The sequence below is a fragment of the Perognathus longimembris genome, chromosome 5 (genome assembly GCF_023159225.1).
Source record: "Perognathus longimembris pacificus isolate PPM17 chromosome 5, ASM2315922v1, whole genome shotgun sequence".
Lineage (NCBI taxonomy): Eukaryota > Metazoa > Chordata > Mammalia > Rodentia > Heteromyidae > Perognathus > Perognathus longimembris.
The window spans coordinates 82,003,010-82,019,907 of record NC_063165.1 but is presented as its reverse complement, the minus strand read 5'-3'; positions in this window follow the sequence as shown (position 1 = coordinate 82,019,907).

Below are 16,898 nucleotides of genomic sequence, written 5' to 3'. Positions count from 1 at the left end.
GATTCTTCCTGTGGGACTGCTTGTAGGGAACTCTTAGCACAACCGAGATGTCAGGGTTTGTGTGTGGTGCTCTACCTCTGTCTCTCTCTGGGTCTCCTGCCCCTGGCCTCCATGGAAGCTGGACAGCATTCTTTGCTGGGTGCGCTCCCATCCCTTGGAAGTGCCCCTCCATCTATCCATGTCTACCTTCCAGTGAGGCCTGGATTCTGAGCTGTGGTCTGGGGACCAAGCATCTGCAGGGACACAGGACAGACTCATGCTTGCTGCGCCTCAGGTTCCTGTCAGCAACAGTGGCAGAATCATATCAGCTGGAATCATAGTGGAAATCTGGATTTCCATATTCACTCCAGTGCAATAAAGTCCCGAGAACTCACACATGCTATTCGGTGTGCATATCGCCACCGGTCAGCTCCTGAACCAGCCACACACGCCTGGCACTTTGCACTTAGTGGCAATCAAGGCAGGAACCACTGTGTATCCACGTCCTGTATCGTTCTCAACCATTAGTTTACATTTTCACTTGTATATGCTATTTTCTTCCTTCCTTCCTTTTCTTCTTTCCTCTTTCTCATTCCTTTCTCTCTTCCTCTTTTTCTTTCTCTCTCTTTCTCTTCCTTCAATTTTCTTTTCTCCCTTCCTTCCTTCTTCTCTTCCTCATTCTCTCCCTCCCCCTCCCCCCTCTCACTCTGTCTTCTTTCTTTCTCCATAGGTCCATAGAAAATTTCTAAATGAGCTTATCAATGTTTAACGAGAGTAAAATCGGGGTTTCTCATGAACACATTTGAGCACCCAACAGCTCCAAACATCCTTGCATATTTGTTAATATTTTGAGATTAAGCATTTTTAAAGGTAACAAAGTAATAAGTCAAGAAGAATAGAAGGAAGCCGCCATCCCCAGGAGCATCCTCTGGAGGGAGAAGTTTCGTGGCAGCCCTGCTCGGCTGAGGGAGATTCTTGCAATCCCTCTCCCGAGTTGCCTTGAACTTGAGCACAGGCGAAGGCTGCAGGTGGACTCGCCTTTGTTGAACCTTGGTTCCATTTCACATCTAGGTGGTCATTATCTCATAAAGAAAAAAAGATGGAATATTTAAACCTTAGTGCTCTCTAGTACTGAAGGAAATGGATGGGGAGGAAAGAGTACAACATTTGCTAGGGTTGCATGCCAACCATACATATAAAACTAAAAGGTCAAGAACAGATTAGGGGGCTGGGGATATAGCCTAGTGGCAAGAGTGCCTGCCTCGGATACACGAGGCCCTAGGTTCGATTCCCCAGCACCACATATGCAGAAAACGGCCAGAAGCGGCGCTGTGGCTCAAGTGGCAGAGTGCTAGCCTTGAGCGGGAAGAAGCCAGGGACAGTGCTCAGGCCCTGAGTCCAAGGCCCAGGACTGGCCAAAAAAAAAAAAAAAAGAACAGATTAGGAAGTAGACATAGTGCCTAACAGAGCGTTGTGACAAGAACTTCCCACGCCAAGAAGAAAAGCACAAGAGACTCCAGCCCAGACACGCAAAAAGAGAGAAACAGGAATAATGAACACGTATATGATTGAGCTTCTATGGAAGCTTCTACGTGCAGTATAAAATAACAGAACCTTTAATCTGTCAAATTAGTGAGTATAAACAGGAAGCAAGGCTGATAAGGACAGAATTTGTTCCATGTCCATACACCTTTGAGTAGATCTGTGGTTGGTGACTGCCTGTCTACAAGACGTTTCTGACACTTTGTATCAAGAGCCTTAAAAGTAGGTATTTCACCCTAAATATCTATTCTTAGGAACTACTGGGAAGATGCAAAAAAGAAGAATTGTACGGACTGAGAACTTTACCACCATGTGGTCCGTAAGTTTGGAGATAGCCTAAATAAGTGCTCAATAAGTAGACCATTCTAAAGCAATTTTAAAATGTTGATAAAGACATTGTAATGGTGTAAAGTATACATAATACAGAAAAGGATGATAAAGTATTGCATGCACTGGGTATATATTATATATTATGTACATGAACGTAGATCCATATACCTTGTATAAAGTTGGTAGAAATGAGGCTGAGCTTGGTGGTGCATGCCTGTAATCTTAATTTTGGGGAGAGTGAAGCAAGAGAATGGCAGACTCAGGGCCAGCCTGGGCTAAAGTGGCAAGACCGTGTCTCAAAACCAAAACCCCTCCACCAGTAAAAAGTTGATATAGACCAGAATACTATCTCTAACTGTTGGTATTATGGTTGAAACTGTTTTACATTTTATGTATCCTACATCCTCTACATTTTGTGCCCGGAATGCACATTGTTAAATAAGAAGAAGATACCATTCATGTATGTGAAACACCAGGTAAAACTCTGGTGATATGGGGAACGATGTATTTTGTCGTGAAAAGAACAGAACAATGAATACCATCCTCACTGCTGCTCTTGTCGGTTACAGGGCTCGGAAGGGCCTTCCAGTGGCCAAGGGTGCTGGCTAGGTAGCGCCCAGCATGGTTGGGTACCTTCCCACCTGGGCCCCTGTATCAGGAACGCCCGCCTGTGCACTATTGTCCGTGGCTTGTTGCAAGTCTGGGAGTCTTGCCTCTCAGTTGTTTTGGGGGAGAACTTTTGTCATTAGAATTCCACTGAGGAATAGCTATGTTCTTAGGTATCGTCTCTTTTGAGAAATAAAACAGTGCGATGATCACTTCATCATTGTATCTGAGACGTTAATTTGTGAGGAAAGTTCTTCCTTTTCTAACGTCTCCGAGGTTATTAGCATTTTAGCAGGGGAGCAAATTCAAATGAAGGTCTTTTCCTTGGCTATCTGTAGTTCATCAAATAAAAAAATGTGAGCCAAGATTAAACATTAAAATTGACACATTTTAGATATTAAATTCTAGTGAGATCATAATAGCAGGTACTGAGGGGGAAAAAAGAGCTGTTACTTCTGAAAATCTCAGCAGAGAACACTTCAAATTAGAGAATGATAACCAATGCTTTCTTCTCAATAAAAGTGAGTGTTAATAGTCTATAGAGAATAAAACATTTGGAATGATTGCTTAATGGGTTTAAGGAACTTTCGGTCATCTTTTAATTTCTCTTGTGCTTGTCCTGGGGTTTCAAGTGAGGCTTGGACACTGTCCTTGAGCTCTTCTTGCTCTTAGTGCTCTACCCCTTGAGCCACAGCTCCACATCTGGCTTTTTGCTGGTTAATTGGAGATAAGAAGTTCACGGACTTTCCTTCTTGGGCTGGCTTTGAACTGTGATCCTTAGAGCTCAGCCTCCTGAGTAGCTAGGATTGCAGGTGTGAGCCACCCATGCCCAGCTTTGTATCATTTTTGAGCATGCAGAATGAATACAAGAGTTTTCTTTGCTTAACATGGATGTTTGCTAACATTTGTAGTATTTTTTAAAATCACATTGGAAAAGTATATTTCTGTATTCTTTTACCTTTTGGTTGGTTGAATTGCAAAACATCCAGGAGTGTTTATTTTTATATTCTTGGTCAGCTTGATAAAACTGGCACTAGCTGGAAGTCACATTGCAAAGTGAACAATCTAAGTTTCCAAAAGAGAATCAAAGAATCACTTAAGAATTCTTGGCATGAGTTTTACTTTTATTTATTTATTTTGGACTGAGCCATTAAAGAAAATCAAAACAGCCTCTTGCACTTTAGCAACTCTTTACGATTTTAGTACTTCATGATACAACTCTAATGACCACTTCAAGAAGATATATGTGTGTGCGTGTGCGTGTGTGTGTGTGAACTAAAAAGTAAAACCCCATTTAAAATTAGATGCTTTGAGGCCGAGGTCTTAGAATAGGTTGGGTGGCTAAAGAGTTTGGAGGGAGGCCTTTGCTGAGCAGGAGGCCCCAGGACCGGGACGAGTGAGACTTGAGACGTGCGTCCTTTGCCTTTGTCTACCTCTCTGGTAAGAGGTGGTGGGGTAACCAGAGGGGTCCCCCACCACTGAGAGATAAGAGGAGAAACCGTAGTGTAGGCAATTGAGCACTTGTTTCCATTTCTTTCAAGTGGGGGGAGAGGGGGAGGTGGGGGGATAGAGAGAGAGAGAGAGAGAGAGAGAGAGGAGCAATTCTGATTTCTTCAATGAGCAACCCAAACGACCACATCACTTCTGAGGTATTCTGGAAGGCAATGTCCTCTAACTGACCTTTCCCCAAATCAAGTCCCGATTCTAAAAGCTGTAACTTAAAACTCCAAATCACTGGCCTTAAAGACATTTCCCTGAAAGAATTAGCCATTCCCTTTTCATTTCCAAGTGCACGCGTCTCCCGTATGCCTCAGGAAGTGCGGTACCCTTGGCCCCGCGCCTCCTGAAGTTTGGGGTACGTGTATAAGCAATAATCTCGCCATTCCAACTTGATTGGAGCCTGAACCCAATCTCACTGAAATTAGTTTTCAAATCCAAATTCAATTAAAAACAGATGTTTCCAAGCAGACTGAAAATGGCTGTGAAAAACAAAATCAGGCCCACTGCCTGGAGAATTGCTTGAATCCCCTAGGTGTTCTATAATCGCCAGGAAGGGAGGGATAAGAGTTCGCGCTTCCTTCCTGCCCCAGGCCTCGCCAGACGAGGCTTTGAATGCCGGAGTCACCATTTCCCAGGCTGGCCCCCTCTGCTCCATTCACTCGCTTTCTAATCTGCTCCAGCTCGAGATGAAGCCGCATCTTCAGCTAGTCACGTAACAATCCTTAGTGCCAAGAATTAATTTCGATGGACAGAGGAAGGCACACCTCAAAATGGCTTGTTAGTCCTAAAGCAATGAATGGCTTGTTAAGGATTCTTGCACAGAAAGTTCCATTTACCACATTCTTTAAAACTTCTGAAGCTCGTCCGTCGAATGGCAATTCAGGAAACATTACTGAACTTTGGAAGGTCTTTTTTTTTTTTATTTAAACTTCAGGGAAATCAAAACCCCATTGAAGAATGAGGAGAGGGCTTGTAGACAAATAGCGCCCATGAACTCGAATGCACTGGAATGGATGCGCAAGCACCTTCAAGATGAAAACCATGTGTCTAATGATGGCTGCTGCGTTCAGAGGAGACAACCCTCATCTCCTTGTCTTAAAATGAATGTCTATTTTCAGAATAATTTTTAACATTAAGTCTGGTCACCATTTGATTTTTTTTTTTTAAGTATCCTTTCTTATCCCCGGAATCTTGCAATCTTGGTACATTTCATCTTCTTTGTGTGCGGAACCAGAGCCTTCGAGAAAAATCTTTGATGCGTTGGTGAATTAAAAGAGAAAAAAATGAAATGTAAGTGCTCGCTCTATTTGTCATTTTTAATACGTTTTGAACGACTTGATTTACGATTAAGCATTTCTTGGGAGAGGAGAATGTTTAAGGTGGTATTTCGAGCTCCATTTAGGGCAATTTAGTTGTCAACAGGCCTCCTCACCCTTAACCTTGGTGAGACCTTGCTTCATAAATTGGACCCAAACAACTGGCTTGTGTTTCAAGGAGACGGAGCCTTATGGAAATGATACTTGCTAAGTGTTTTTATTGGACATCTGGGTAGAAGTTCGCCTTTCTCAGCCCCGCGTGTCACACACCCCTGTGAGCTGGACTCCAGCATTCCTGGTGGCACTTGCGACTCTCAGAAAACTCCTTTTAAAAATTCTTTTAAATGGAGAGCAAATGAGATTAATTTGGATTTATTTCCTCCCCCCCCCCCCGCACCCCCCATCCCTGTGGCCCCGCAGTCCCAGCTCTCTCTGGTTCCTGATTCCTGTGGCTGGAATTCAGGAAGTTTCCTACATGCCTCCTTCACCTTCAGGTCCCACGCCGCATCCATCGCAGGGCAGGGCCTGGGGCAGGGAATGGCAAAGCGGCCTCAGGCCTGGAGGCCAAAGATGAGCTCAGGCAGCGGGAAGACGGCGGCACCGTCCTTTCTCAGAGGCGTCTCAGTCCGCACTAGAGCCAGGTGCCAGAGGGGCACGCCTCCCCATCACAGCAGGCCGCAGCCCTGGCCTGCGCAGTTTCCCTCCCTCCCTCCCTCCCTCCCTCCCTCCCTCCCTCCCTCCCTCCCTCCCTCCCCCCTCCCTCCCTCCCTCCCCCTCCCTTCCTTCCTGCCTTCCTTCCTTCCTTCCTTCCTTCCTTCCTTCCTTCCTTCCTTCCTTCCTTCCTTCCTTCCTTCCTTCCTCTTGCTCTTTATTTTTCTTTCCATCCCTCCCCCTCTCCCCCCTCTCTCCCCCTTCCTTCCTTCCTTCCTTCCTTCCTTCCTTCCTTCCTTCCTTCCTTCCTTCCTTTCTTCCTTAATTCCTTCTTTTCCTTTCCTTCCTCCCTCCTTTCCTTCCTCTCTCTTTCTTCTTTCCTTCCTCTATCTTTCTTCTTTTCTTTCTCCCTTCCTTCCTCCCTTCCTTCCTCTTGCTTTCTTTTTCTTTTTTCCCCTCCTTCCCTCTCTCCCCCTCTCTCCCTCTTCTTTCCTTCCTTCCTTCTTTCCTTCCTTCCTTCTTCCCTTCCTTCCTCCCTTCCTTCCTCTTGCTCTTTCTTTCCCTCCCTCCCTCTCTCCCCCTCTCTCTCCCTTTTTCCTTCCTTCCTTCTTTTCCCTTCCTTCTTCCTCCCTCCCTCCTTTCCTTCCTCTCTCTTTCTTCTTCCCTCCCTCCCTCCCTCCCTCCCTCCCTCCCTCCCTTCCTCCCTCCCTCTCTCTCTCTCTCTTTCTTTCTTTTGCTTGTCCTGGGGCTTGAACTCAGAGCCTGGGTGCTATCTTTGAGCTTTTGTGCTCAAGGCTAGAGCTCTCACCTGAGCCACAGCTCCACTTCTGGCTTTCTGCGGGTTAATGGGGGATACGAGTCTCTCCCACATTTCTGCCCAGGTTAGATTTGAACAATGATCCTCAGACCTCAGCCTCCTGAATAGCTAGGATATCAGAGAGAACAGAAAATCTAAGTAGGCGGATCACAGCTTTGTCAGGTGCCAGGCTGGAAACAAGACCCTATCCCGAGGCAGGCGGGCCGTGGAGGCTTCTAGAATGCCGCACACCCTGGGCATTTCCCTGGTGGCGCCAGGGTGCATGGGTCCAGGCAGAGAGGCTTGGGGGGGGGGCTGGGGGAGGGTGCGGGGCCAGCGACAGGTGGCAGGGCCAGGACAGAGGGGAGGGTGGCCACCGGAGCTGGCGGCTGGCCGGGCCTCGGTGGTGGAGAACTGAGCCACAGTCCATCGCCGCGATGCCAGGGCCTCGCTGCATCCACTGTGTCCAAAGCAACCAGAGGCCAAGCCGGCCGCCTCGCTCCCTCCCGGCCTGGCTGGTGAGGCGCCAGGACTTCAAGGAAGGCAAGCAAGCCACTAGGCGAGGAAAGGGAAGATCAGGAGACAGGAGGAGGAGAGAGACAGACAGACAGACAGACAGACACAGAGAGACAGTGCTTGGAGAACGAAGGAAAGCTTCGAGATCCCTCGCAGCAGGCTGAGAGAATCCTGGGAGGCGGATTCACTTCCTGTTGCTCAGGTTTAATATCTGGAGGGGAAGAATGCTGACCAGTGGCAGGGTCAGAGGTGGGGGCCCAGGACCAACCCCCCCCCCCCGGGCTGGGGGCTGGACCCCAGGACGCAGGTGGTCCCTTGGCCTTTGGAGCCCCTGGTCCCAGCGGAGAGCTCTGCTCTTCTTTCTGCAGCTCACTCCTTCTAAGACATTCTACCCCAACCTGGGGCTGTGGTACCCAAATGGAAAGCTTTCCTTTCCATCTAGGTTTTCGGCAACTATCTAAACATTAGTGGCAATCACTGCCTCCGCTTCTAGCATTTTTGTTTTTTTTTCAATAGCCAATAGGTGGACTTTCCCTCTCCTCTCCTTGTGCCAGTCCTGGGGCTTGAACCAGGTTCTGGGCACTGTCCTTTAGCTCTACCACTTGAGCCACAGCTCCACGTGCAGCTTTTTGGTGGTTAATTGGAAGTAAGAGTCTCATGGACTTTTCTGGTTGAGGCGGTCTTTAAACTACCATCCTCAGAGCACAGCCTCCTGAGTAGCTTGGGTTACAAGTGTGAGCCACCAGGGCCCAGAGTGGGTTTGGGTTTTGAATGTACAAAACAGAGCACAACCCTCAGCTGGGATCTGCGTGGCACTGTGGGTGGTAAAGCCAACAGTGCTGGGTGGTGGACACCCCTCTGGTTGTGGGTAATTGTAACAGGTTCAACTCCCAAAGGGATTGAGCATTGCCTATTGGGAGATCATCGCTTGAACTCATTCTAGGAAAAGAATACAAAGCATTTTCAAGGCAGAATCGCTGGACACAGAGATGCAGAACGTATCTGATTCTAGGTCTGGTGGATCCGTTTATAAAAATTTCTGTGGGAGATTTTTGTGTTTGTTTGGTTTGGTTGCGGTGTGGTCTCTTCACTGTGTGCCTAAGGCTGACTTTGAACTTGTGTTCCTCCGCTCTCTGCCTCCCCCCCCCCCCTTGGGGGCTTTGATGGAAAAACCACTGACAATACTCAACCTTCAAATGTTTATATGAGCTCTGAGACCAAGATTAAATTTGATAACAAAGAATTTCAAATGTTAATCCTTAAGATCTTAGTTCTATCAAACTTTATTAGCTTATCTTAGAGCTTTTCTAAGCTAAGATTCATACCAGTAACTTTCAAAAGGTTACTTCTGTTTGGCTTTAATAGGAAAAGACCCCCTCCCCCTTCTCCTTTCTCTCAAACTCTGAGCAGCTAATTATCAAAACAAAACCACTTAAATAAAAGATAAAAATCTGTTTATAAAACAAATCTCTCCTCAAAATCACCTCCAAGGACACCAAACTAAACCCAAATACCAAAATTCTTATAAAAATGTTGCCAATGAGAACACTGTCCATCAACTTAGGCCCGAGGGAAATAAAACTTTATTTTTTCTATAATTCAATTTTGATTTCAAGCTCCCATTCCATGAGGTGGTAAAGATCATAGCAAATCAATAAAGATTACTTGCTGGCTCTTTGCCAGGGTTGCAGTGGTCGTTGAGAATTTAGACCAGAGCAAGATGGGGCAGGGGGAGTTGTCCATCTGGTTCTAGTGGTCACTTCTGCTGGCGTTACCCGAGTCTCCCTTCCTATCCAGTCTTTGATGCCTCAGCACCATGAACACAAGCTTCTAGGTGTCCACTGTTCTATACAGCCCTTGGCCATGAGCAGAGTCTGTTGTTTCCATCCCACCCCGGGGAAGGGGTAAACCAGGTATCTTCCTGGACTGGCAGCAGGCATTTCTACTCCAAGACCCACCCCTCCCCAGGTTCTGTTCAGGTAAGAGAGGTGCTCTTCTTCCATGATCAGATCCTCAAAGTCTGTGTGTGCTTGCTACTGTAAGCCTCTTCCGGAGGATTCGCAGGGCTTGGTGAATCCAAAGGACTGAGCTAGACAGGAAGTCTTAATATTTAATAGGTGGAAGAATAAGAGATGTTTACTTTAAATACAGCATAAAAAACTCCCCCACAAGGTTGAAGGGATGGTCTTTTATATCTCCACACCTGTGTGTGTTGAGTATATTGCCGTAAAATGGCTCCCGGACTAGTGTGTGGTAGTTTCCTCAGAGAAATAATGGCTTTCAACTTGTGTTGTTAGCATCCACAGACAACGCTTGGAATGGGATACCATCCTGACACACTTTAAGTTTGTGGAAGGAAATTAGATTTGATAGAATGTTCACTGCTAGAGACACAGTCCACTTACCTAAGTTTATCATGTCATACCTGCTCCTTGGCCTCCTCATTTCATTTGCTACTTTGCTCTTCTGTGGAGCCTTGGACACCATTCAGCTGAGAGACATCATTACTTAGTGATGACCATTACTTAGCTTTTCCCCCTCTTAGCTTGTTTGGGAAACCCTGAGATTCTCACAGAAGTGGAAGTTTGGTTTTTATTTTGTGTTCGCACTGGAGAGCAAACCCAGGGCTTCGCAGAAATAGAAATTCAGCCTTTTCTCCATCAGTGATAAAGGAAATACAAAGGGAAAAAAATGGATGGATACTTTATACTCTCATTTTTCCACAAAAGCTTAAATATCTTTCTAATAAATCTTAGAGGCATACAGACAAGTTCAAAATGATGTTCCTGATAAATATTGGAGGGCCAGTGAAAAGCTGAGGAATTCAGGCTTTTAAAGGCTAAGGAACAGGTTTAAAGGCCCTAGTCTGCTTTTGGTACTCAGAGGCCTAGTTCAATAAAATAAATTGGTCAAATGTCCTGATTACTGTCTCAATTCTACTATAAAGTCTCGTGAAGCAGAGATTTTCTTTATTTCTCTTCCTTATATTCTGAAGGCATTCCAAGGAGCTTGTTAGACAATCGTGTAATATTTGTTGAATATAAGAAGGAGTTAGGAACTGGAGAACTGGAGAGGTGGTTCAAATGGTAGAGTGCCAGCCTTGAGCAAAAAAGCCAAGTGAGAGTGCATGGCCCTGAGTTCAAGCCCCAGTACTAGTCCAGAGTTCAAGTTCAAGCCCCAATACAAGCCCTGAGTTCAAGTACTAGTACCAAAAAATATCCTTTTCAGGGGTCTAGATAGACTCATACCTTAGATCTTTTTTCTTTTCTTTCTTTCTTTTTTTTTTTTTGTCCATTGTGGGGCTTGAACTCTGGGCCTGGGTGCTGTCTGTGAACTCTTCAGATCAAGGCTAGTACTCTACCATTTTGAGCTGCAGAGCCCTACTTCTGGTTTTCTAGTGGTTAATTGGAGATAAGAATCTCACAGACTTTCTTGCCTGGGTTGGCTTTGAACTGCGATTCTCAGATCTCAGCCTCCTGCGGTAGCTAGGATTATAGGCATGAGCCACGGGTGCCTGGCAGGCAGCCTTCAATCTTAAAAAGCATTATTGGTACAGGTGGCTCACGCCTGTCATCCTAGCTACTCAGGAAGCTGAGAACTGAGGATCTTGGTTCAAAGCCAGCAGGGGCAGGAAAGTCTGTGAGACTCTTTATCTCCAATAAATGACTCAAAAAGCCAGAAGTGGCGCTGTGGCTCAAGTGGTAGAGCACTAGCCTTGGGCAAAAGAAGCTCAGGGACAGCGCCCAGACTGAGTTCAAGCCACAAAAAAAGCATTTTTGGAAAAAACGGCCAATCTTAGTGCACAGGTATGCAAGTGGCTGCCGGGGGGACGTGGGCATTGTGAAGCACATCTCTCCTCTGCATGTCCCGATCACATTTCCCCATCGTACAGAAGAATTCTGGGACACACCCACAGCCTGGCTGGCGTGGCTGAGGGGGTGGCCCGTCCCTCTGTCTGTCCTCTGCCTATTGTGCCATTTCCCCACGCGTAGGGGGCGTCATGTCGGCGTCTGCGTGGGCAGTGATTGTGTCTGTGAGGCCTAGAGCACAAGTTGACACCAAACACTCTCCCTCTGACTCTGGTTTCTTCACGGATGATTTCTGTGAGGACACACGTTGCCAGACACAGAAGAAGGTGGAGGCACTGTGACCTGGACTTGCTGTGGTCTGGGGTAACCAGAGAAGGCACAGCTCCATCGCCGCGTCTTTATCTCCAGTTTAAATCCATCATGATCCGAGTGCTTGCACATCATGGGAAGAAGAGAAACCACGAAGCCTCCCCCTTCATTCTGGTCCCCCACTTAGACACAGTGCGTTCACGGTGAAGGGCAGCGCAGGTGGAAGTTACGTGAACATGTCTATCTGCGTGCGCTGCTTGGTGCTTAATGTAATTTTGAAACTTTTGATTTGAAAAATGACTTCTCTAGATACTGAATTGTTCCATTCTTCTGGGACTAGGAAGTGGAGCTCGTGAACTGTTGCTTTGGTTTTGTGCCTTAGTGCAAAAAGCAGTTCAAATTTGGCTTGAAGATTTTTCTTTTTTTTAGCATGTGTCTATAGCACATTAAAAAAATAAACAAAAAATAACTCACGGCAAAAGAGTTGGAGTTGCTAATTATCATCCCTGTGTTTCAATCCCACTAGAACTTTGAGGGAAATGGGGAAGGGGGAGGCGAGGGAAAAATGAGGGTGGAGGTAACAAGTTGGATAAGAAATGTGCTTTTCTTTCTTTTTTTGTTTTTGCCAGTCCCGGGGCTTGGACTCAGGGTCTGAGCACTGTCCATGGCTTCCTTTTTTGCTCAAGGCTAGCCCTCTGCCACTTGAGCCACAGCACCACTTCCGGCTTTTTCTAGATATGTGGTGCTGAGGAATCGAACCCAGGGCTTCATGTATACGAGGCAAGCACTCTTGCCACTAGGCCATATGCCCAGCCCAGAAATGTTCTTTTCTTACATATGAAACTGTAACCCCTCTGTACTTCACTTTGACCATAAAGAAGAGAAAAAAAATAAAAAAATTTAAAAATCTCCCATTTGCATTACTCTCTACTCTTTAAGCCTCACCCTGAGCTACCTCACCGCAATGAAGTGGGTGGAGCTGCAGGGGCCAAAATGGCCACCAGAGGCTGAGTTCATTTAGCCTTTAAAAAAAATCCAGCTTGTCAAAATTTCTCTGGAACGTGACCAGACTTTGCAAATTAGTTACCTGTTTTGAGATGAAAACCAGAATTCAATGAAATTGCAATGTAAACACTGGGTAGGATTTTATCATCAATATTCTTTTGCGGCTCCATCAGTCATTCAATGACTGTCACCAGGAGGAGGGAAGAGGGTTGGATCAAGGGACCGTGCACCCTTCCCATAAGTAAAATGAACATACCTGGGTATTACATTTATTTATCCCATGTAGCCATGACTATTTCTAAGAGAGATTTGCTTCCCAAGCCACGACAAAGGTTGGTTTTTGACTGTTCACCCTTGCAATGTTGTTACGTTGATGGAGGAATGTAATGACCACACCTAAAGATGGCTTCTATTACTGGCAGAATTAAGCAGCAGGATCATTCTAAACAGGTAAAATTAAAAAACACACACACACACACACAGAAAAACATTTCCTAATTTTTTGTAGTATGGAAGGTATAAAGCCCTTAGCATGTAGTGGATGTAGTGGACTCCTGCTATTTAGAAGTTCTGTCTCTCTCCTCTCTCCTTTCTCTCTGTCTCTGTCTCTTTCTTCCCCGTAGTAGAAGCACTTTACTTCACAGATGATATGTCAGAGGGGTGGGCCATTGTCCCCATCTTATATCTGAGGACATTAAGGCCCCAGTAGTTAGATATCAGACATGAAGTTGTGAGTATAAAGTGGAGGATGTGGGAAGAACCTCTGACCTTCCATCTGCTGCGACTTCTTGGCTAGATCTTGGCAGACAGGTGGGCCTTCGGGAGTCTCCAAGCAAAAGCCCAGCCTCTGGTACCTCCTTTGATCACTTCAAACAGCAGGAGAGAGCAAGATCGGCTCGCCTAGCTTCATGAAAGAGGGAAACCTCCCCTAAGACCCCGAGAAAGACTCATCTCTATGTGGAGCACAGCTTTAAAGCCTGAGTTAAAGCGCGTTAAAGTGCAATCCGTAGAATCACTGACTCTTGGCTCAGAGCAAATGTTCAAAAGGCAATACTAAATATCTAGAGTAGGAACAACTTATTGATTTATAAGCTTGAAGCACAAAAGTATAGTTTGTCTATAAATATAAATAAATGGGATAACAGGTCATCATAAAATATAAACACAAGGTAATGTACCTATCCCCTCTCCTTGAAAACATGGGTGGTAGAACTTTTCAAATCCAACATTACTTGTTGAAAAAAAAAATTAAGCAACACTTTTTATGATGAACGCTATTTCCCCCACACTGGTAGGGTACTGAATCTGGAGACAAGAGGGCATAGAATTTCTGTTCTGCTTTATTCCCATTTCATGCTGAAAAAAATAGATTCTGTTTGCTTCTGGAGGCCCACTCATGTATATTTTTAGACGAGCATCTCTTCAGAGAAATTCCTTAACACTAAGGGGAATCCAAAGGGAATAGAGTACTTACTGATTTACTTTGGGATTTAGGGTTTTCACTGTAAGACACACAGTTAACACTGATCTAACTCTTGACTTAAGCAAGACTTAAACTCAGGCTAATAAAACATTTCCTTGAGATCTCAGGGTTGGTGGCACGACTAATGAGTTAGCATGCCAAGCTTAGATAGCTTTGGACAGAACATGGTAGGAAGGCAGGAAGTGAGAGGGACTCTTGAGTATTGTGAACCTTTAGTAATTGCTCTTATCTGAAAATAGAACTACGTGGATGTAGTTTTTTTTTTTTTTTTTTTTTTTTAAGACTTACCTGGACTTTTAAATAAAATTTAGGCAAAAGGGAAGTCGATTCGAATTTGCTCACCCAATGTCCAAGTGCACTCACTTGGGGTTACAAAATAGTTTGATTATAAATTCATATCTGACAAATCTCCAGGGAAGAATTTCTGGAAAACAATGGGTAAATTGTCCCATAGTCTAGTAACACCGGGAGATGCTGTGATAATTGGGAAATTTCTTGTTTGATGCATATCACAACTTAGAAAACAAATTACCAAGTTCTCTGTTAACTTTTTATTTGTTCCTTTCACCAACAGTGGATACATGACAGGAAAATGCGTCCTTCTCATAGCCTTCCTCATCCTGAACATGTAAAAATAATGACTGTCACAGAAACTGGCAGAAGAACCCTGGGGTTTTATTTATATTTTAAGAGCATCTCCTGGATTTCCTGTCTTCCGTGAGATTCTGATTTCTGCCATCTCCATTGTGCTTGGGAGCACTCGTTACTACAAAAATGACAGTTGGGTTTCCTTTAAATTTGGGTTCTATGAATCTTTCTCATCAATTATTTTGACATTGCAAATATGAGAAGTCCTCTACATCCAAGGAAACCCAACATTTCCTTCTAAACAGTGTCTTTTGGTTGTTAGAAGTAGCTATGACGTAGCTAAGTCTTCCTTCCCATCTCTTTCCTAACAGTTAAGTGACATGGTTTATGCGATGTTGCCAATGTTTTTTCAATCCAGATTGCTGAGTAAGCAGCTCTACATTTCATCCACAACTTTTGAATGCTTGGACAAAAGCAAAACTACAGACAAATCTGAGAAAGATGACATTAAAATCAATACCATTAAGATGACCATAGCCTGAAGCAGCCACGGGGTTTCCTAAATAGTCTCCATCGGCAGGAGAGGAGAGACATGGCTCTTGTTTCTAGTCAGTAGACACATGCGTCATTCACAAAGCCTGGGCAACAACTAAAGAACTCACTACCACTTCTGAACATCTCAAAGGGTAGCCTATGAAGGGGTAAATGTCACTGAAAATATACAGCCCATCAGAACACCTGGGATGAGGTACACCCAAGGCAGTAGTCATGTACATTATGATTTTAGAATGATTCAACTAGGGGTTCACATTAAAAACATTTTAATTGTTATTATAAAGGTGCTGTACAGAGGGATTACAGTTATATAAGTCAGGTAAAGAGTACATTTCTTTTTGTACAGTGTCACCCCTTCCCTCCGTCTCTCCCATCTGCCCACAAGTTGTGTAGTTCATTTTCACCATGGTGTCAGGGGAGTACCACTGCTGGATTTGTTCACCCTTTGTCCCTTCAGGGGTTCACATTTAAAAAAAAAAAGATAAACAGATTTGTGGAAAATAACTCTGTAAAGGCAAGCAAATGAACTGGGCTTGTAACTAAATGACAGAAACCTTGTTTGACAGAGGGACTAAGAAAAGGAGCATGCGTGAGCCTCACACTAGCTTTTATTCTGGAATTCCGAAAGGTGAGACCTGGTCCAGAACGAGGACATGCAGGCAAGTCAGTGCTGCTGTAGACAGCAGATGCGAAGTCGGATGTTGTGGCCCAAGCAGAGGAGTGGATTTCACACTCCCAGCTAGAAGACCAGATCACAGCTGGCTGCCTGTGTGCTAACGTATCACACAACCCAAGCCTCCCATCTCTAGACTGAACGGCGTAGAAGTAGGAGAGTAGCAGAAAAGGGGAGGACACGCAGCGGATTCTGCTTAATTCTGGTCATCTGATGTAGCATGATGGAGGCGGAGGGAAACCTTGTTTCCTGATCTAGTAGGAGCTGTGCGATCATGGGTGGGTACACTAGATTCCGTAGGAGCTGTGTGATCACTGGTAGGTATACTAGATCCTGTAGGAGCTGCGCAGTCATTGGTAGGTGCATTCGATCCTGTAGGAGCCATGGAATCATTGGTGGGCTCAGTAGATCCTGTAGGAGCTGTGTGGTCATTGTGAGTATATTAGATCCCATAGGAGCCATGGAATCATTGGTAGGTGCACCAGATCCTGTAGGAGCTATGTGGTCATCGGTAGGTACACTTGTTTTTCAGGACCTTAGTTTCATCTCCTGTCATGAAGTTCCACTTCACCTGGAGGGCTGATTTGATTTGGGTGTTGCAATGTCTTAACCTTGGCTCACTGCTTTAGTCAGGCTAAGTCTAGAATCCCACTGCCCTGAAGCCTCTTCTGCAATGTCGTCAGGAGTTAAAACATCCAGTCCTCTTGCGGCGTGGTGCTTAGGACCAACCGGTTAATTTGCTGGGGGGGTCCCAGACCCGCCCCTTGCCAGCTGTGTGACTGGGCTTCTTCTAAATCATTTTAATTAGGGGAATAACACAAACTTTACAGTGACATTGAATTCTGGATCATATTTATAAGCTTTATAAGATGCCAGTTTTATCTCTTTCCTTCTTTTCCTTTGCTTCTTCTTCTTCTTCTTCTTCTTCTTCTTCTTCTTCTTCTTCTTCTTCTTCTTCTTCTTCTTCTTCTTCTTCTTCTTCTTCTTCTTCTTCTTCTTTTTTGTATGTCTGCTAGTCCTGGGGCTTGAACTCAGGGCCTGGGCACTGTCTTCAGCTCAGGGCTAGTACTTTACCACCTGAGCCACAACTCCACTTCCAGCATTTTGGTGGCTAATTGGAGATAGGAGTCTCATAGATTTTCCTGTCTCGGCTGGCTTTGAACTACAGTCCTCAAATCTCAGCCTCCTGAGTAGCTAGGATTACAGGTGTGAGACACTGGTGCCTAGTTTGTTCTTGTTT